At 33.1% G+C, this 22020-nt stretch overlaps 2 long non-coding RNA genes across 3 annotated transcripts in view; one reads left to right on the top strand and one right to left on the bottom strand.

Moving 5' to 3' along the window:
- LOC127724427 (uncharacterized) overlaps positions 1–22020 on the bottom strand; it is a 311014-nt gene that overhangs the window by 118789 nt on the left and 170205 nt on the right. The gene's annotated exons all lie outside the window — the stretch shown is intronic.
- Positions 5351–20898, top strand: LOC127724423 (uncharacterized). Of its 2 annotated transcripts, none has more exons than XR_007992496.1 (5): positions 5351–5710; positions 6718–6809; positions 7962–8128; positions 11714–11832; positions 20531–20898. It is a non-coding gene; the product is annotated as an uncharacterized LOC127724423 (long non-coding RNA). The 2 variants fall into 2 exon arrangements; XR_007992498.1 differs by lacking the exon at positions 5351–5710 and adding an exon at positions 6233–6391.

The raw sequence follows: 22020 nt of genomic DNA, 5'->3' as shown, positions 1-22020 counted from the left end.
TATAGATTCCATGCGTCCAAAGCGCTTTTCTGTATTTACCTTCATCAAGAACGCTTAAAGCTGCATATTTGAGGTAAAGGATTTATAAGACCAATAACAGTTGAAGAGCTATATGACCAAAACTTGACCTAAAAAAATTAACCAAATTCATCTAAGGTCAACTTTTCCTGAAGGAGTTGAAATTTCATTCATGTTGATTATAGTTCTGTATAGCTGATAAGAGCGACAATCTGTTTCGACGCACCCGATTTCCTTCCTTTTGGTGTTCATGCGACTCCCTTAGTTGTTTTTACCTTGATTTGTCTTTTGATGATTAGAGTTGAACTAAGTTAAAAGATATGATTCAAAAGCTATATTCTGTTATTGTAAAACAATGGTAATGATAACAGTAACCACATATTTTTGTTTCATTTATACATGAATTCCTGTCGCAAAATGTGCATTTAGACCTACTGTGTTTTGGTATTTTACAATCCAAACTGGCAACAGATACCCATTTTTCCTTGGGTATGAACAAAACGATAGGTAGTTCACAATTTCTCAGTCCTTGACAGACGTAGAAAACTCCATCTGCAACGAATACATAGAATTATATATTACCAATATATTGAAACAGAGCAAATCAATTTAAACTAACATGCGATACTTGCAAAACTGTTTGATATTGATGCCAACAAAATTATACTATATGTATGCAGTTATGTTTACGCCAGGACCTGCTTATCATTTTGATATATATCTAAAAGCTTCATTTTTTTAACATTGATAAAATGTCAAACTTAAGATAAATAAACAATAACATTCTGCTTCAAAAATCAATTATTATGTTTATTCATAGCTCCAATTTGAAAGCATTGATTGGTGTAAAATTAAGATCCGATTTACACCTTTAAATGAAGTCTTTTGTGACTATTTAAACCTTTTCGAAGAAGCAAATACCCAGTTTGTCTTAGAAACAAATCAGCTCATTCTTTGAAATGGCAGAACTACAGTCTAGATCTCAAATAGCCGTTCTTGGATCAGGAAGAGTAGGAAAGAGTTCAATTCTACAACAATATTTGAATCGAGGATTTTCGAGCATATACAAAGAGACAGTTGAAGACATTTATCCTCAACCATATGATATTAATGGAAAGCGAAGATTTGTTGACTACATGGATACTGCCGGGAATATATACTTCCCTGCAATGCGTAAAATATATATTTCGAAGGCAGAAGGATTCATTCTTGTTTACTCAATCTGCGATAGCAGGTCATTTGAAGAGGTACAAAAACTGTGGAATGAAATAAAGTCTGTTCGGGAAAATAATCTAAGTATACCTTGTGTAATTGTTGGTAATAAACTTGACGAAGAAAATAAACGGCAGGTTGAAACCTTTGCCGCATTAGAATGGGCTTACAGGGAGAACCTTGGAGGTTGTTTTATAGAGGTTTCTGCAAAAGATAACAACGCAGTCAAAGAAGTTTTTGACATGCTATTGGAACAGTTGGGAAATAGGAGAGCTGAACAACCTGAAACATTCAGAATACGTTCTACCAGTTTCACAAGAAAAGAAGTTGCGTCTAAAAAATGTTGCAATAACTATAAGCAAAAAAAGAATAAAAAGATGGTGTCGTATGAAAAAGTTCAATGCTCAAGCAAATGTTTTCAAGATACTATATTTGACGATTTTAAAGAATCCACTATTTACAGAGTCCAAAGAAAACAAAATGAGTTTTGTCGGACTATGAGCGATAGCGACGCATTGATTAAACAGAAAAATAATGGAAGACAGTTTTCACGCAGCATGAGTGTGCCAAACGAGAAAACAAAAAACGGGTATCAGGGATGGAACAAAGTAAATAGAATTTTTAAAAGATTATTTCGACGTTCAGATTCAACGGTAAACAACTTAACAGAGGAAACAGAGGGCCACACTGTTATGTTGCTGCATAGTAAATTACAAGGACATAAAACACGAAGCTAGTCTTGGAATATAAATAACTTTTATGTTTAGTTGGAAGAAATTTTATTTTAAGTGGAACAATTTTATGAATGTAAAAATTGATTTATGATTATGCACTACTAGGGCAAAAATGCCACACATGTGTCACGCATGTACCTAAAAACGCATGTGTCACAGGTGTGTCACATGCGTAATACGCATGTTTCTTGCCACGCATGTGAATCATGCGTGGTACACATGCGTTCACATGCGTAACACACGCATGTGAATCACATGTGTCAGAAAAACACCTGTGTCACGCATGTGTTGGAAAACGCATGTGATACATGCGATATTTGCATGTGTAACACATGTATAGTCAAACGCATGTGTAACGCATGTGTTATACAGGCAAATTTTGTTGATGTGAATTCAAGTTAAATTTTTCACGTGAATTTTACTTTAAATTTTTCATGTGAAATTCACATGAAAAAAAGTTAATTGTGTCCAAGTTGAAAAAAATTAACATCAAAATTAAAACTTGTTTATTAACATCTAATACCTTGTAAGACATATATTCCATTGAAAATCTTATTTTACTTTTAAAAAAATTATTTTCACATGAAACTCCCCTTTTTTTGAATGATCAATGCATTTAAATGGGGAAACATAATTGGAACCCCCCTTTTATCCTGTGTTGGGACCCTCCCCCTTTTAAAAATGGCTGGATCAGCCCCTGATTATCCTTAATTGTCACCATAATAAATGGTATTTTATCCAATCAGCTTAGGAAAATAATCGCAGTAAAAAAAGGCTAAGTAAATAAAATTGCAATAATTGTCAGATATGGGTCCAGGATCCTTAAAAAAATGTGAGACTAGACTTGTAAAAAGTCTCTCTCTATATATAATTCCTAAAGGGAGTAGGCCAGGGGATTCTGTGAATCATCCCCCTTCCTCCATAAAATGTTCTTCTTATTTGAACAATTAAAAGTTTAAACATTTATTTTAATTAAGATTTTCATTGGTATTTCTTTTAATACATATACACAGGTAAAAGAAGTACATGCATTTATATTGGGAGAATTTGGTGTTAATTGCAGATCTTTTGATCTTCACCACTTTGAAAAAAAATGATTTAGAACTTGGAATATCTAGATGTGTTGTGTTGTGTTTTTGTTATTATTGTTTGAATAACTTTCTCAAAGGTGTGTTACAATAACCTTACATCTCTTTTTATTCCTATATATCTGCCAACTATCTTGGACAAAAGACAGACAGATACACCCAGTAGATATATTTAAGTCTTAGGTGCTTCATACAGTTATGGAACTAAGTTATAAATTTGCATATTTTATTTAGTATTTTCTTATTTGTAACCCCTTGTGTTACAAAACTGACTGATTGTATGTAACATTGACATTGGGTTGTACAAGTGTAAATTAAAAAATTACCTGGTTTGGTAGTTCAAACAAACGTGACCAATTAACATTGTCAATACTTGATTGTTGACCATTCTGATTATCTGTCCAAGTACAAAACTATGCTAACAATATAATACACATGAGCATATAGAAAGTACTTGAAAAGTCTCAGAGTGTTTGAGGTAGTCTGTCCTGTTCAATACGGCTCGTAAGATAAAGGGGAAAGCAACACTATTATCGTGTTTAAATCACGACAAACAATAGTCACTACATACTTTCGTCCCTTTAATTTTTAGGCTTATACAATGTACAGAATAATATACCATTATAACTTTATCATACATTCCTTCATCTTTGGTGTGGAATAAAAGCAAAGGATATAATTACCTGCTTATATTTTACTTGTGTTTCAAGCAAGCATTTGGTGGGTTGAGAGGGGTTTACTGTAACGGCGGTTATAAACTTACATAGGCGGATCCAGGGTGGGGGGCCTGGGGGCCCGGGCCCCCCTTTTGTGGGAAAAATTTGGTTGATTATATAGGGAATCACTGAAGCATGACTGGAGCGGCCCCCCTTAGGTCAGTCAGCGGGCCCCCCTTATGAAAAGTTCTGGATCCGCCACTGACTTACCACCACCCACGTGCCACCACATCAGTGTCCTGCAGGCACTTGCCCGCAGGTGGTGTCAAAAGTTAAATGTGCTTGTGTTTTTTCAAAGTTCATAAAATGTGGAACAAATATCCTCAATTTCTCTATTCTATTTATAAGGGGAACATAAATATCAATGATCAGTGTTGGAGCTGGGACTATTGTATAATAGTCTCCATAATAGTCCCAGGTTGGAGGCATTAATGTCATTAATACCATTGTGAGGGTACTACTGGAAAGAAGTTGTTTAAGAATAGATCAACCAAGGATTTGTTTATTGGATCAACGGTGATAACATTTTAAAACTGTGATACCCAAACAACCTTGGTATGAAATACTGTACAGAAATTCCCAGTAACCGTTGGGCTAAACATTACATAAAAACTAAAGGATGTGCCATTGACGGATCCAGAAATTTTCATAAGGGGGCCAACTGACTGCTAAAGAGGGGGCCTCCCTAGTCATGCATCAGTGATTCCCGATATAATAGATCAAATTTTTGCCACAAAAAGGGGAGGGGCAGGGTGCTCTAAATCCGCCTTCATGTGCAACACGAACCTCCAAAATACATGGGTGAACTCAAGTATTGTGAATGATAAAGTTAGGAACTTTCTGCTCAACATGTGGCAACCTAGGTTTGAGTATACATGTAATTGCCAACTTGAAATTAAGTAAGTAAAACTTTGATTTGATTCGCCATATTGGCAAACATGTGAAGATAAGATCTGGTGAGCTTTTCGTCGAATATCATGAGGAGATAGTGTTAAAAATATTTGCATAGTTCATGAGTTGAAAATTATAAAACAAAATATATTGTTTAACCTTGGCCAAAAAGATCAAGTCCAAAACTGGCTGTTATTTGTGTAGGCTACCTTAATCTTGAAGAGTATGCAATTCTAAATCAAGGAGGCGGTAGGCAATTTCCTAATAATATTACAAAAGAACTTGTCACAGATTCTTAACTAAACGTCTATCAGATTAGTAAAATTTCTAATTCACTGACATCTGTTGGACATAGATACTCAAATTGCAGAATCTTATTAGTAATAAAAAAAAATCTGTGTTTTCTGTGACATCATTTTGAAAAATATATGTTTATATTTTATTTATTACACTCTAACTGTCTAACATTTAATTCTCCTCTGATTAGAATTTAGAGTAATTATCGTTTGTCAATCAGTTTCCAAACTTCCCATGCCCCCCTCAGCAGAGTTATTTAATTCTGAATGGAACAAAATGTGAATGAGTTATAAATAATATATAAATGATTGAATATTCTTTATTTAGTTTTTTTTATTCTCAATTCTTCCAGAGACATGTATATGCTCTGAGAATAATGTCTTTGCATGATTCTCAGTCATAATTAAGTATACTCAATTATTCTCTATGATCCTTCTTTCTATATTTTTGCTTTTCAACTATCTATATATTTTTTTTGTGTCCTTATTTAAATCCCCATTCTTGATTCCAGACTAACTCTCATATATATACGTAAACATGATGTACGAAAGCTTGGCACGTCGAATACGGAAACCCGGAAATCTTTTCACCGTTGTCGTTTTTATTATATGACGCAAAATCCATGGACGCTCGTCTGCTGCTGAATTCATGTTTTAAAAGAATGGACACAGATAGTCAGATAGTTGATACAAAAACCTTTGATTTTTCAAACTGATGGATCAAAAAGTTATTATAAACAGATATATTGAAATGGGTTAGTAACTTACATTGTCGATTAACTGAATCCGGGGAATGAAAGTCAACGCAACGAAAGTGTTTCGTTTTGATGGATTACGTACCAACTTATTGTACTTGGAAAGCGCAATGAAATGTAAATATAATCATGCGCATTTTTAGGAAGATGCTAGTGCTATACTTTTCACGAAAAACCATTTGACTTTATCCATGTCATACATGTATAAACCCGAAAATCAGTCAAAGATTGGCAAAAACGGAAGCAAGTCAACTCGCCCCATTGCAATTGGCAAAACGCCCCATTATTTTAAAATCGCTCCACTCTTGTTTAGGGAGCTACCATTTGATTTTTATGGGAGAGGGGGCTTTGACGGAATTTGAAAAAATGCGGGACAGGAGTTCTGAGTAAAAAATTAAAGCCAGGACCGAAAAGAATGAATAATAAACTGTCAGGACAGATATTACAACTAAAAACAATGCAGGATAACTGTTCATAACATTTTCATCCTAGCCCCCCCCCCCCCCCCCCCCCCCCCCCCCCCCCCCCCCCCCCCCCCACCCCACCAAATCAAGTGGTAGCTCCCTTCATACCAACTTGCTTGCCCCACATTAAAAAAAAATCGCCCCACTTGTGAAAAGGATTAAATCCTGTTAAATATACAATGTACTCCTGCCAACAGTGGCAACTTGCCTAACTTGGGTAAAATCCAAATGAATATAATCATGATAATATATAATAAATATATTATAAACAGATAAAGGTCTACCAACTCGCCCTACATGTACTTTAAAAAAATGAAAACTTATCTACCCAGAATTAAAATAAAAAATTGAAATTTAATATATGATATTTATTGAATTTAAATGATGTTTCACTTCTTAAAATATAATTGTAGATTCATTATTTACTATTATTTAATTTATGTATTTATTGGAAAATAACTTTATTCTTGCATATGCTTAGTTATTTGCAAAATAATTGCAAAGAAACCTGATTGTATCATAATCTATCTGATTGTTTTTTAGCCGACTCAAAATCATGCTGTTAATTAGGGCCCCCTGTTGTACATGTACTTAGGAATCGGACACCTCCAGAAGATGAAAGATCTACTTTACATGTACGTAATGTAAATATAAAAATAAGAAAATGTAGTATGATTGCCAATGAGAAAAGAGAGGAATTGGTAAAAGTCCGTGAAAATTCACTTGTTTTCCAATCCTAATAAAACTGTCATATTGTAATGTTTAAATAACCTAATTATTTTCAAAATAAAATCTTGTTTACACTAATGAGAAAAGACAACTCTCCATCAGAGATCAAATGACATCAAAGTTAACAACTAGAGGTCACTGTACATCCTTCAACAATGAGCAAACCCCATACCATATAGTCAGCTATAAAAGACCCCAAATGAAAATGACAAATTTGTAAAATAATTCAAACAAGAAAACTAGCAGACTAATTTATATACAAAACAAAGAACAAAAAAAACAAAATATGATACACAGCAACAAACGACAAACTGAACCACTGAATTACAGGCTCCTGACATGGGACAGGCACATACATACAAATATGTACAGGATGGGGTGGGGCTAGACTAGTAGTTTGTGGTGCCGAACCCACCTCCTAACCTGGTATATTGATGTGAAAAGGGCTTACTTAACTCGTCAGATCTATACAAAGTAGAAAGACATCTAACAAAACCACACACAAGACGTGGTGGGTACTTACACATCCCCACAACAAAAAAGACCAAGTTCAGATCTGAGAGTACTCCCAGTTACTATCACCTAGTTCAAAGCCAAAAACAAAGTACATTGTACATGTACAATGTATTTACCACCAAACCTTGCCTGGTTTAGTCCATTTCTCAGATACTACCTTATATAAAATAGTCCAACTTTTGGTGTAATTTAAACAACTTTGAATGACTTAAAATTTCAAAGTATCATGATTATTAATAACTTAATCCCCAAAGATTGGCATTATAAATCATGACAGATTCAGAGATCCTGTAATATATACTGTACATGTAATCACTTTTGTTCATCCCTTCATTCAAGGGTCATATGGAATTTATATGATGGATTAGAACATTGATAAAATGATTAAATACTTTTTTGTAGTCATTTTTTTTTCAGGGAAAGTTTGTTGGTCTAGTTTTAAAAGATCAAAGCAAGCCAATTTTGCCAGATCAAAATATTAAAGGCAATTTTGGCAGATACATTGTATTATAACTTCATTTTATTAAACATTATTAATTTAGCTTTTTCAACGAAAGTACAATTACTTTGAGAAGTAGGAGAAGCTAAGCAACAGGACAGAATTCATTTGAGGCATTGCTTTCTAGATTATATAGTGGAGTCATAGAGTGTCCTATTGATTTATGTGGATATGAGGAGCAGTAGTCAATGAATAATTTTGTGATGAGAGGTATGTAATGAAAATGATAACTATGTTTGAATAATTTTTTCTTGTCAGGCTCTGTACATGCAGTTTCGAAGATTTTTTTAAAAGTTTGAGGTCAAAGAGTTTAAAGTTTGATTCTTGTAATGTTGTGGGCAAGTTCGAAAATTATCCATGTTAGAAGTGACAAATTTATTTTTTTTACAGGTCATTTTTATAGAAAGCATGCAAAGCTCTCTTAATCGCTTGTTCTTTTTTGTCTAGCCACAACAGTTATGAAGCTGTGACTTAGGCATGCTGTTTTCAATAGAGGCATAGTCGTAAAAAAATTGTTGATATTCATGATGAGGTCAGTTTAAGGAAACCAAGAAATAAAACCTTTGCATCTTTTGTTGGCGGTATACCATCTTTTCCGCAAGTTCATTGTTTTCTGTTTAGTATTAAATTTATAATTAAGATTTATTATTACATCGGTGATCCGTTTATTTGGCAATTTATACAGGAATAATGTCACTTTGAATTGTATGAGTTAGAAAGTAAGTGCTATTAAAATTTAGGTTTACAGAAGTTATTCCGTGGAAATATATATTGTTTAATGTAATGAAAATTGCATTGCAAGCAATCCCAAACTGGTCTACATTTCTTTTAGATTATTTATGAAAATGTTTAAAAGAACAACCATATTGTATACTACAGCAAAAAAGTTTTGAGGTCGTATATTGCTATCAACTGGTTCGAAGACATTTGGTTTCCGGACAATAACTTCAGTTTAAGTGTATGAATGTCTATGAATTTAGATTTAAAGGTTCAATACCACAAAAGGAAGGTTGGGATTATTTTTGGCGTCATGGTTCAACCAGTGTAGGAATTAGGGGCCAAAAAAGGCCCAAATCAAGCATTTTTCTAAATTCAGGACAATAACTTGTTTATAAGTATTTTAATTGCTATGAAATTGTACCACAAGTAGAAGGTTAAGTTTCATTTTGGGGGTATTTGCCCAAACCATTCAGGAATTATGAGACCAAAAAGGGTCTAAAACAAGCATTGTCAGACTGGCCTATATTATTAATTGATCATGATAAGTTGTTCTCGTTTAGAATACATAAAATATTTGCCTCTGGACATTAAAATAAGAAAAAAAGTCAATCAAGTTATGTTTTTGCATTATCAGAATGAATTTGCAAATATATAACAATTAAATTATGTTGTATCCTTGGAGCTTTTTCAATGACCTAGCATATAAATATAAAAAGATGAGGTATGATCCTCAATGTGACAACTATCAATTAATAGACCAAAGGACAAAGATGTAAACATTTACTGGTCAATGTACAGCCTTAAACAATGAACAAAATCAATACCATAAAGTAACCTACAAGGATGAAAAATATAAACTACATACAGTAATGGCAGACAGCAAACAACATAAGAACCAACTTTCAAAATTAGCCAAAAAGGACTGGATTCATCAATAGGTCTTAAATAAAAAAGGTGCAAAAAACATGTCTTCCCAAACTAAAATATCTATCAGTTTACATTCAACAGATTTAGTGTAACAATGTTTCACAGTTTGTCATTTTATGCAGTCTTAAGAAAAGTATGACTGTGTAATGTCAAAATATTCAATATATCAAAAGGGTATAAAACCCATTTCTCAATGCAAGTATGCAAGGATGTACAGACAGACAAGTGTAAAACTTGATGCCCCCTCCGTTACGACAAGGGCATAAAAAAGAGATGCACAATGGGACTATGTCGGAAGTTTTAATAAATTATGAATTACATGTTTATGCAGAAAAAACACATACAAATGTGTGTTCTTGTGTGCAGATATAACTAATTCCATGTCAAAATTCCATGTATGTTTGACAAAGTTGCTGATATCCAAAAAACATTAAAAAACTTTAAATGGGGATTTTCCAGTTTTGGGACAATAACTCAAAATGTGTTCACCAAATGGCAAGAAACTTTTGTGACTTGTTTGTATCTATTGACATGAGCTCCCTTTCGATTTTTATAAATTTAAGATTTTATGTTTCCAAGTTGTGGGGTTATATTCATTTAAAAAAGGGAGATTTTCCAGTTTTCAGACAATAACTCAAAAATGCTTACAGCAGTTTTCATAAAACTTTGGTGAATTGTTTATATTTATTGTCATAAGCTCCCTTTTGGTTTTTATTAATTTTAGATTTTATGTTTCAGAGTTATGTGATTTTATTCATAAAAAAGGGGGATTTTCATATTTCAGACAATGCTTTGAGCAGTTATCATGAAACTTTGGTGACTGGTTTATATCTATTAAGATAACCTCCCTTTAGTTTTTCATGAATGTCTGATTATGACATTGAAAAGTTATTGAACTTTATTCTTTGAATAAGCGATTGGTGTATCATGTGCTCATGGTGCAGCTGTCTATTTATTTTGGGCCAGGTTTTCAAATTGGTCTACATAAAATTTGCATTTAAAAATGAAAGGTCCTGGACTATTTGAAATTTTCAGTCCAGTGAAAGGTCCTCCATTTTTTTTGTCAACATTGAAACCATTCTGAAGCGTACGAAAGGTATAAATAAAATGTACTTCTAGAATTTTATGTTTGACATCATGAGTACGCATATGACGTCACATTGTTTAGTTGCTAAAGACAATGCAAAATATTTGTTAAATGGTATTTATTTTAATATGCTGCATTAGAAAGTAGATAACTGTATTGTATTTTAAGCCTGACAGTCCATGTGTACATGTACATGTATGTCAACAGCCAATTCTAAGTAACCTTAAACATATATATACAAAAGACCTAAAATAATAGTATGTGCATCTATGGGAGACTTATATGTCACTGTTATCACACAGTGTTGTGTGGCTTCATTACTGATTAGAGACTAATCAGATTATCCTTTACTTTAAGTTCAAATATAATGTACATGTACTCAATGATTATGACTTGCCTTCATTAACTTGTAATAATTATGATGCAGGATCCAACAAAAGTATTTTTTTTTAACCTTCATTTTATGCATCAGTCTCGCTGATTTTTTAAGTACCTTGTAAATGTATATGGATATATGTATGAATTTAGTTGTAATACTTAGTTTTGAGTCTTGCACATATATACATCATTGTACATTGTCATAGAAGTTAAAATTACTTTGATCGCTGTCAGACAATGACAGAGTGTTTTGAAAATTGCTTCATAATGTTGATCAGATTACCTTATTTAATTAATAAAATGTTATTGTCACAGATTGAAATTTTTAGTATTTTATAAATAAGGTCTTACAATGTATGGTAGGATTGTCAATGAGAAAACATTCCATTAGTCAAAGAGGATGTAAAAAAATTTAGGTCACTGTATGACTTTCAACAATGAACAAAACCATACTACTAGTATATAGTCAGCTGTAAAAGATCCTGACAAAGTGAGCAACAATCCAATCCAGAAAACTAGTGATGTTCCAATTACCATGTGCAGTATTGGTTATAATATAAAAATATCACTTGTTTTCTCTCTCTTTGCCAAGTGATAACTGTATTCCTAATTTATTCTTATTGGAAAGCAGACTGCATCAGGTTAAGATTTTATATGATAATCACAGGAATTTTAATTTTCAGAATTAGCTCCTCAGATGTAAGTGGAAGGGAAGCTATATACATTATATGTTTAAATGAAATTAACAACAGGATTAGATATTGAGGAGATCCTATAGCTACAGTATATATAAATGTAACTGGTATGTATTTGTTACAGTATTTAATTTCCAAATGGTATAACAAAAATACTGAATTCCAAGGCAATTTCAAAAAAATCGTAAGGGTTCCGCAGAACCCAGTGTCTCGCCTACTTTTGCTGTTAATTGCATCATTTTCTCATCACTTGGCGTCCGTCGTCGTCCGTTAACTTTTACAAAAATCTTCTCTGAAACTATTGGGCCGAATAAAACCAAACTTGGCCTAAATCATCCTTAGGGTATCTAGTTTAAAAAATGTATCCGTTGACCCTGGCCATCAACCAAGATGGCCAATATTGCTTAAAATAGAACATGGGGGTAAAATGCAGTTTTTGGCTTCTATCTTTGAAACCAAAGCATTTAGAGCAAATCTGACATGGGGTAAAAATGTTCATCAGGTGAATATCTATCTCTGATAAATTTTCAGACGCTTCAGACAACCCGTTGTTGGGTTGCTGCCCCTGAATTGGTAATTTTAAGAATTTTTTTTTCAATTTTTATACGACCACAAAAATTATTGGTATCACGTTGTCGTCGTCGTCGCCCAAAGACACCTGGTTTCCGGACAATAACTTTAGTATTAGTAAATAGAAATCTATGAAATTTAAACATAAGGTTTATAACCACAAAAGGAAGGTTGGGATTGATTTTGGGGGTTATGGTCCCAACAGTTTAGGAATTAGGGGCCCAAATAAGCATTTTTCTAGTTTCATGACAATAACTTGTGGAACAGTGTATGGATCTCTCTGAAATTATACTACAAGTTTCCATACCAAAAAGGGATGGTTAGGATTGGCTTTGGGGGGTTGTGGCTCAAACCATTTAAGAATTGGGACAAAAAAGTGAGAAAAAACAAGGGTGTCCTGGTTAATGGACAATTACTTAAGTACAAATTACAGTGTAAGGGAGGTAATTCCAATACATCTTGGAAATTTGAATTGAAATTATGACCATAACTGAGGGAAAGATTTTTTTTTTTGGAAAAAGGGGGGGGGACAATTTTTTCTCCTCAAGATTTCAGAAATCAAAATCAAAAAGAAAATCCTTCAAATTTTTTTTTTTTTTTTAAAAGGGGATGGAGGTCAATTCGCAACAGCATAGTGTATTACACAAAAGCAAAATTTTGAATATAAATTCAAATCATATAACCAATTCTAAGTTCTTTGACTACAGTTATTCTGTGTCAGAAACCTATTATGTGTCAAATATTGAATTGCAATCCAAATTCAGACCTGTATCAAGCGCGAATATTGTGTCCATATTTGCCCCAACTGTTCAGGGTTGGACCTCTGTGGTCATATCCAGCTGCGCTCAGCTGCGCTCAGCAAAGCAATTTATTGGTTATTATCTTGAACATTATAATAGAGATAAACAGCAATAATGCTCAGCAAAATAAGATTCACAAATAAGTCAACAGGATCAAAATGGTCAATTGACCCCATAAGGAGTTATTGCACTTTAAAGTCAAATTTAACAATTTTTTCGTAAATTTTTGTTATCTTTTAAAAAAGTCTTTTCCTGAAACAACAGAGACAAATTTAACCAAACTTGGCCATAATAAGCATTAGGGTATCTAGTTTAAAAATAGAACATAGGGGAAAAATGCAGTTTTTATACGACCGCAAAAAAATTTTGTGGTCGTATATTGGTATGACGTTGGCGTCGTTGTCGTCGTTCGAAGACACATTGGTTTTCGCACTCTAACTTTAGTTATGGGGGTTATGGTACCAACAGTTAAGGAATTAGGGGCCAAAAAGGGGCCAAAAATAAGCATTTTCTAGTTTCCAGACAATAACTGTGGTACGGTATATGGATCTCTCTGAAATTATACTACAAGTTTCCATACCACAAATGGATGGTTAAGATTTGCTTTGGGGGGTTATGGCTCAAACCGTTTAGGAATTAGGGGTAAAAAAGGGGGAAAAACAAGGTTGTCCTGTTTAATGGACAAATACTTTAGTACAAAACATAATTTTAAGCAGTGTAAGGGAGATAAATCAAATACATCATTGAAATTATCTCCCTTACACTGCTTTTAAATTATGTATAAAGTAATGGTTAATGAACAATAAGAATAATTTAAAACAGTGTAAGGGAGGTAATCCAAAAACAACGTTTTGGTTACTTCCCTTACACTGCTTTTAAATTATGTTTAAAGAAATGCATATTTATAAAGGAAGACCAGTAAAAATATCTGCAAATGTTGCATCTTTTTTTTTACAAAAAAATCCATATGAAAGATTTGACACTATATTTTTAATTCTATTATAAAATAGATTAAGTTAGCACTATGGTAAATTTAAATGGGTAATTATGGTTGCCAACTCCATTGGAAATTTGAATTGAGATTATGACCATATCTTGAGGGAAAGAATTTTTTTGGGGAAAAAAGGGGGGGGGATAAAAAGAAATTGTGGGGGGTCAATAATCTTTAATTGCACAGTATGGCGCATTAGATTTGTAAAATCTTTGATCACAGTTATTTATTTGTTATGCCGAATCTAACAGTGTATTTAGATTTTTAATTTTGGGTCCAGTTTTCAAATTGGTCTACATTAAGGTCCAAAGGGTCCAAAATTAAACTTTGTTTGATTTTTTAGCAAAAATTGAATATATGAGGTTCTTTGATATGCTGAATCTAAACATGTATTTAGATTTTTGATTTTTGGCCCAGATTTCAAGTTGGTCCAAATTGGGGTCCAAAATTAAACTTTGTTTGATTTCAACAAAAATTGAATATATGGGGTTCTTTGATATGCTGAATCTAACCATGTATTTAGATTTTTTATTTGTGGACCCCGCTATCAAATTGGTTCATATTGAGGTCAAAAGGGTCCAAAATTAAACTTTGTTTGATTTCATCAAAAATTGAATTATTGGGGTTCTTTGATATGCCAAATCTAACCGTGTATTTAGATTTTTAATTTTGGGTCCTGTTTTTTAAATTGGTCTACATTAAGGTCCAAAGGGTCTAAAATTAAACTTAGTTTGATTTTAACAAAAAATGAATTCTTGGGGTTCTTTGATATGCTGAATCTGAACATGTGTTTAGATTTTTGATTATTGGCCCAGTTTTCAAGTTTGTCCAAGTTGGGGTCCAAAATTAAACTTTGTTTGATTTCAACAACAATTGAATATATGGGGTTCTTTGATATGCTGAATCTAAACATGTATTTAGATTTTTGATAATGGGCCTAGTTTTCAAGGTGGTCCAAATTGGGGTCCAAAATTAAACTTTGTTTGATTTCAACAAAAATTGAATTTATGTGGTTCTTTGATATGCTGAATCTAACCATGTATTTAGATTTTTTATTTGTGGGCCCCCCTTTTTTAAATTGGTCTTCATTGAGGTCCAAAGGGTCCAAAATTAAACTTAGTTTGATTTTAACAAAAATTGAATTGTTAGGGTTCTTTGATATGCTGAATCTAAACATGTGTTTAGATTTTTGATTATGGGCCCAGTTTTCAAGTTGGTCCAAGTTGGGGTCCAAAGGGTCCAAAATTAAACTTTTTTTGATTTCAACAAAAATTGAATATATGGGGTTCTTTGATATGCTGAATCTAACCATGAATTTAGATTTTTTATTTGTGGGCCCCGCTATCAAATTGGTTCATATTGAGGTCAAAAGGGTCCAAAATTAAACTTTGTTTGATTTCATCAAAAATTGAATTATTGGGGTTCTTTGATATTCCAAATCTAACCGTGTATTTAGATTTTTAATTTTAAGTCCTGTTTTTTAAATTGGTCTACTTTAAGGTCCAAAGGGTCCAAAATTAAACTTAGTTTGATTTTAGCAAAAATTGAATTCTTGGGGTTCTTTGATATGCAGAATCTAAACATGTGTTTAAATTTTTGATTATGTGGCCCAGTTTTCAAGTTTGTCCAAGTTGGGGTCCAAAATTAAACTTTGTTTGATTTTAACAAAAATTGAATATATGGGGTTCTTTGATATGCTGAATCTAACCATGTATTTTGATTTTGGACATTGGACCATAATAGGTAAATTAAAAAAAAATCAAGTTCTTAGACCACATTCTTTCTGTGTCAGAAACCTCTGCTGTGTCAAATATTTAATAACAATCCAAATTCAGAGCTGTATCAAGCTTGAATGTTGTGTCCATACTTGCCCCAACTGTTCAGGGTTCGACCTCTGCGGTCGTATCAAGCTGCACTGCTTGAAAAATGAGGAATTGTGTTTCTACAAGCACTTAGTAATCTAGATCTATAATACTAAAATAACAAGGTCCAATTTGTGAGCCGGCATGACATAAAAATGACGATTCAAAGAATTCAACTTTATTTATAACTTATATAATATATATAGGACAATGGTGTTGATTAAAAATTACACCATTCCAGCCCCATTTGTTTTCCACATAATTATTACTACAGATAATTAACAAGTTCTGGGTCGAAGGGTTCAAAAAGAAAGATTTTGAAAGCAGAGAAAACTGTGCACCTAATGACCAGCATGACATTATTAGATGACAAAACGAAAAATCTTAAAATTCAGGCTAAAAATAAGGCTAAGGTACTTTGCTTCAGTCACAACACCATGATGTCCCGGAGTATTCTAGTATATATTATATATACAGGTAATGTGTAGTACACATGCATGAATAGAGTTAGTTTTCATTATTACGGTAATTTATGTTGATAAAAATGAGAATATTATAAGTTATCTACGTTCATATCTGTAGATATGGATATTTTAACACCCTGAAGTATCCAAGTACAGGGTACTGAAGGGTGTTAAAATATCCATATCTACGGATATGAACATATAACAAATTTATCCCCGGTCTTAGTCCAAATCTTGTCATTTTTAGAGAAATTCGACCACAAAGTGTAACGTAAAAGCAACGTGTTTTTCATTTTATAAAAATCTTATATTGAAATTTGGGAATTCGACATATTTTTTACGGGGTGTAGGGTACAACCTTTGGTAGAACCCTACAGGTAGTCAAATATAAGACGTTTTCAATCCGGAGACAGAGAAACTGGAATGGGTCGAATTTGGCGCTCAATGTTGTGAGAGTTACATCATAGACGGCGTGACGTCAACGTGGGTCATTTGCAAAGCTAGGTCAGTAGTCCCATTCATTGACAATGTGGCAGCATAGTGATGCATGTACTAAAATGAGTGCAAATAATCAAAGGCGACATATAATAAGATAAAATCGTTAGTGGATTAAGTATCTAATTATACAGACATACACCTTACAAATATAGATTCATTTCGTCTTCAAGCCATTGTTCCACTACTAAATTGTCTATTCTTCTTACCAGTACACTTGGTACAATCAAAAACCTGATAATAAATTGTTCAAATAAGGCCTTCGAAAATAGTGGAATTAATTACTTTTGGAGTGTCAAGAACTCGTTGGAAGTACTTAATAAATTGCATGCATATATTGGTGATTTTGAATCTGTTCAAAGTTTTGATTTTTCTACCCTATATACCACATTGCCTCACATTCTCATTAAGAAAAAATTCACACACCTAATTAAATGGGCATTTAAAAAGTCAGAATGTGAATATATATGTTCAAACTCTTTTAGGTCATTTTTTAGTAGCAATAAACAAAAAAACTATGTCAATTGGACATGCTTTGATACTATATATGCCCTTGAATTTTTACTAGATAACATTTTTGTTCGCTTTGGAGATTCCGTATATCGTCAGGTCATCGGAATTCCAATGGGGACTAACTGTGCACCACTTATTGCGGACCTTTTTTTGTATTGCTATGAGTTACAATTTATGACAAAAATCAGCAAAGACCCATCGAAACAACATCTGATACACAAATTTAATAATACTTTTAGATATTTGGATGATATTTTGGCTCTCAATAATGACGACTTCAGTATGTATACTAAAGAAATTTATCCTGTTGAACTTACTTTAAATAAAGCTAATACTAACAATGACCACTGCCCTTTCCTCGATCTTGATATCTATATCATTAACGGAAAGCTTAATACTAAAATATATGATAAAAGAGATGATTTTTCATTTCCTATCGTTAATTATCCATTTTTAGATGGTGACGTTCCCTTGTCACCATCTTACGGTGTTTATATATCTCAACTTGTACGAATCGCTCGTGTATGTAACAATGTTTTAGATTTTAACGAGAGAAATTTATGTATTACTGAAAAATTATTACACCAGGGTTTTCGATTTCACAAACTAGTCAAAACATTTACTAAATTTTATCATCGGTATAAGGACATCATTCGTAAATATAGCTCAACATGCAGACTTCTTATACGTTCAGGTATTTCACATCCAATTTTTTATGGAAATATTCTTTATAAAGCACAAAAATGTCAGTATTCACCTCTGAAGCTAACAAAACCTTTAAATAGACTTATTAAGAAGGGATATAGTTACGATACTGTTGTCAGGTCATTAAAGATTGCATATTTTGGCGTTAATATTGATTCACTTATAGGGTCTTTGCATCGGCACTAAACACATTTATTTAAAAACCAGTTGTTGGCATGACACGGGTTATGTTCTTCTCATATATGTTATGATGGTATGATACTAAACCCCTAACGGGAAGGATTGTGCCTGATGTTCATATGATGAAGACATGATCTTTCAATCAGTTTAATTGAAGTCTGGAGCTGGCATGTCAGTTAACTGCTAGTAGTCTGTTGTTATTTATGTATTATTGTCATTTTGTTTATTTTCTTTGGTTACGTCTTCTGACATCAGACTCGGACTTCTCTTGAACTGAATTTTAATGTGCGTATTGTTGTGCGTTTACTTTTCTACATTGGCTAGAGGTATAGGGGGAGGGTTGAGATCTCATAAACATGTTTAACCCCGCCGCATTTTTGCGCCTGTCCCAAGTCAGGAGCCTCTAGCCTTTGTCAGTCTTGTATTATTTTTAATTTTAGTTTCTTGTGTACAATTTGGAGTTTAGTATGGCGTTCATTATCACTGAACTAGTATATATATTTGTTTAGGGGCCAGCTGAAGGACACCTCCGGGTGCGGGAACTTCTCGCTGCATTGAAGACCTGTTGGTGACCTTCTGCTGTTGTCTGTTCTATGGTCGGGTTGTTGTCTCTTTGACACATTCCCCATTTCCATTCTCAATTTTATCATGGACAATCTTCATAATTCGATACATTGTATGTAAGGAACAACCATGGAACTAAGGAAAACGGGCGTGAAGTTCCCCGATGTAATGGGTAGCAACGTCCGGGGATATGGGTTAGCAACACCCAGGGGCTATGGGTTTTGTAACGAAGTGCGTTAACCAATCAAACTCCTAGAAATATACTAAGCCGGGGATAAGTAGTATTATTGCCAATGAGACAACTATCCACCAGAGTCCAAATGACTGAATGTTAGCAACTATAGATCACTGTATGAACAGCTTTCAACAATGAGCAAAACTGATACTGCATCTAGCAAGCTATTAAAGGTCCTGAAATTACAGATGTAATACAATTCCAATTTACGTAAAAGACATTAAACGAAAAATAAATATGATAAACAACAACTATTATATTCCACTCCAGTTGTTCACACGATATATATATATATATATATATGTAAGTTTGGTAAATCATTGGAGATTAAATTGATGTTATCATTTTTTGCTTGATTGGTAATCCAATATTTGATGTATGTTTTACAAAAAAAAATGCTGTTTTTGTCTCGCTTGACGGAGTCAAAAAGCGAGGCATAGGTATGCTGTTTCTGGCGTTGGTGACGACAGCGGCGTCAACAATGTATTAGTTTGTGATTAGGTCTAGTTTATAGTGAACCACAAGTAGTAAGTCGAAGATATTTGGTATGCAGTTGTATTAGTATTGGCACATCTCATTACCATGGAGATTATTTGGCCCCGCCCCCTCAGTTATGGTTTATTGACTAAATTTGAAATTCTTGCTTAGTCTTCATGTATTAGTTTGTGATTGGGTCAGTTTATGGAGAACCACTAGTGGTAAGTTAATTATGATTGGTATGCAGTTGTATAAGCATTGGCATATCTCATTTCCATGGAGATTATTTGGTCCCACCCTCTCAGTCATGGTCTATTGACTTTTAAATTTTTGCTTAGTTTTCATGTATTAGTTTGTGACTAGGTCAGTTTATGGGGAAAAACTAGTGGTAAGTTCATGATAATTGGTATGCAGTTAAATACGCATTGGCATATCTCATTTCCATGAAGATTATTTGGCCCTGCCCCCTCAGTCATGGTCTATTGACTTTGAAACTTTTGCTTAGTTTTCATGTATTAGTTTGTGATTAGGTCGGCTTATGGGAAACCACTAGTGGTAAGTCAATGTTATTTGGTATGCAGTTGTATTAGCATTGGCACATCTCATTACCATGGAGATTATTCCCCCCCCCCCCCCCCCCCCCCCCTCAGTTATCGTTTATTGACTAAAATTTTCTTAGTTTACATGTATTAGTTTGTGTTTAGGTTTTTTAAAGGGAACTACTTATGATAAGTCAATGGTATTTGGTATGCGTTGTATTAGCATTGGCACATCTAATTTCCATGGAGATTGTTTAGCCATGTACCTTTAGTCATGGTTCATTGACTTTGAATATTTGCAAATCTTACATGTTAAAGTGTTGCTATTTTAATTTCAACATTTGCATTATCGAAATTACTAAAAAGCGAGACATATCTCTGTGATTACAGTTTATTTATTTTTTTTACAGCAACTGTATTCCAAGAGTCTGATGGCTGATAATGTATTACAGGATTTTATCATTCAAGCAACATCTTAGAAGGATAAGTGCAAATGTATGAAGGAAGCCTTGGGTACAAATAGCAATTACAGCAATTACATGCAGGAGAGAACTCTTAACATTACTAACAGACATGTAGTCATTATATGGGAGTGGTTTATTCAAGAAATCTAAAACACATGGAATTAAATATCGTGTATATTTTTTCAACCACAAGTACTCTCAGAATATAATACAATTCAAATTCAAATTATTGTGCCAACATGACAATTACAGTCTAAAAATGGAAAATGCATGTTTTAAACTGATTTTTATATAAATATTTGAAATAACAAGAATTTTTAGTTTATTGTGCAGCTAAACTTTGAGATCTTCTAATGGTATATGCCTGTTGTTTGTCAACTTTGTTTTCTTTTTGCCTTAACCTTAAGATTGGTGTTAAAATGAAAAACTGAAATAGATATATGAAATAAGAAGGAAATGGTTGTAAATAACAGCAAGACTTTCAATATGGTATATCAAAATATATTTCACAGAACTTTCTATTTCAGTTTATTAATACAATGAGATATGAGGTATAAATAAATCAGACAGCTACACAACAAAAACACATGAAAGGCATTAAGGTGCTAACATACAGTCCTCAACAATGAACAGGTGTCTAAACAATGTCATGATCTACTTAATTAACCAGAGTCTATACCAATCAAAGAGCTGCCATCAACACCAAATTCTTTAATTATTTTTTTTTATTAGGATGAGACTTAGACAACCACTGAAAAGGTTCCTGGCTTGAAACAGGCACAGGAATATGTGGCAGGGTGAAATACTTTTTTTCTTCAAAACTTTCAAAAGAAAAATTGGCATCTTTTGCAAGTAAGACTATTTCCATAATGGGATTGGATTGTCTCATGGCTGATAACCACAAAATGACTTGTACATACATATTAAAAATGAAATATACATTAGTGCATACATATTCTATAAATGAATCACCAATCCTTACATGACTTTTAAAAAAAGTATTGAGACTTGAACATAACCGAAAAAATTCTAGGAGTGAACTAAGGTGACCTGGATATTTGCTTGCCTTCTTTGTTTTATTGCATCTTATCTCTTGCATTGGAGATATTGGGAGTTGATAGATAAATATTTTTTGTATTGTTTAGGATCAAGAAAGTAAAATATAATGGAAGTATGAACACATAGTCAAGACCAAGAAGAATATTTATATATCAAAATAGAATGTGTACTAGATTAGCATTAACTTATCTAAAATATGCTCAAATACTGTGAATTTGTGTGATTGATGCTCAATTCACCTTAATTTCATTTTGCGTGTGTATATATAGAGAAAACACATGTATAACGCATGTGTTAGAAAAATGTGTTAGAAATTGCATGTAATTCACATGAGAACTGAGAAACATGTCAACAATCATGGTAATTGGACAAATAGG

Source organism: Mytilus californianus, unplaced genomic scaffold (assembly GCF_021869535.1).
Source record: "Mytilus californianus isolate M0D057914Y unplaced genomic scaffold, xbMytCali1.0.p SCAF_1, whole genome shotgun sequence".
Taxonomy (NCBI): Eukaryota; Metazoa; Mollusca; class Bivalvia; order Mytilida; family Mytilidae; genus Mytilus; species Mytilus californianus.
This window is presented reverse-complemented; position numbering and strand designations above follow the sequence as displayed.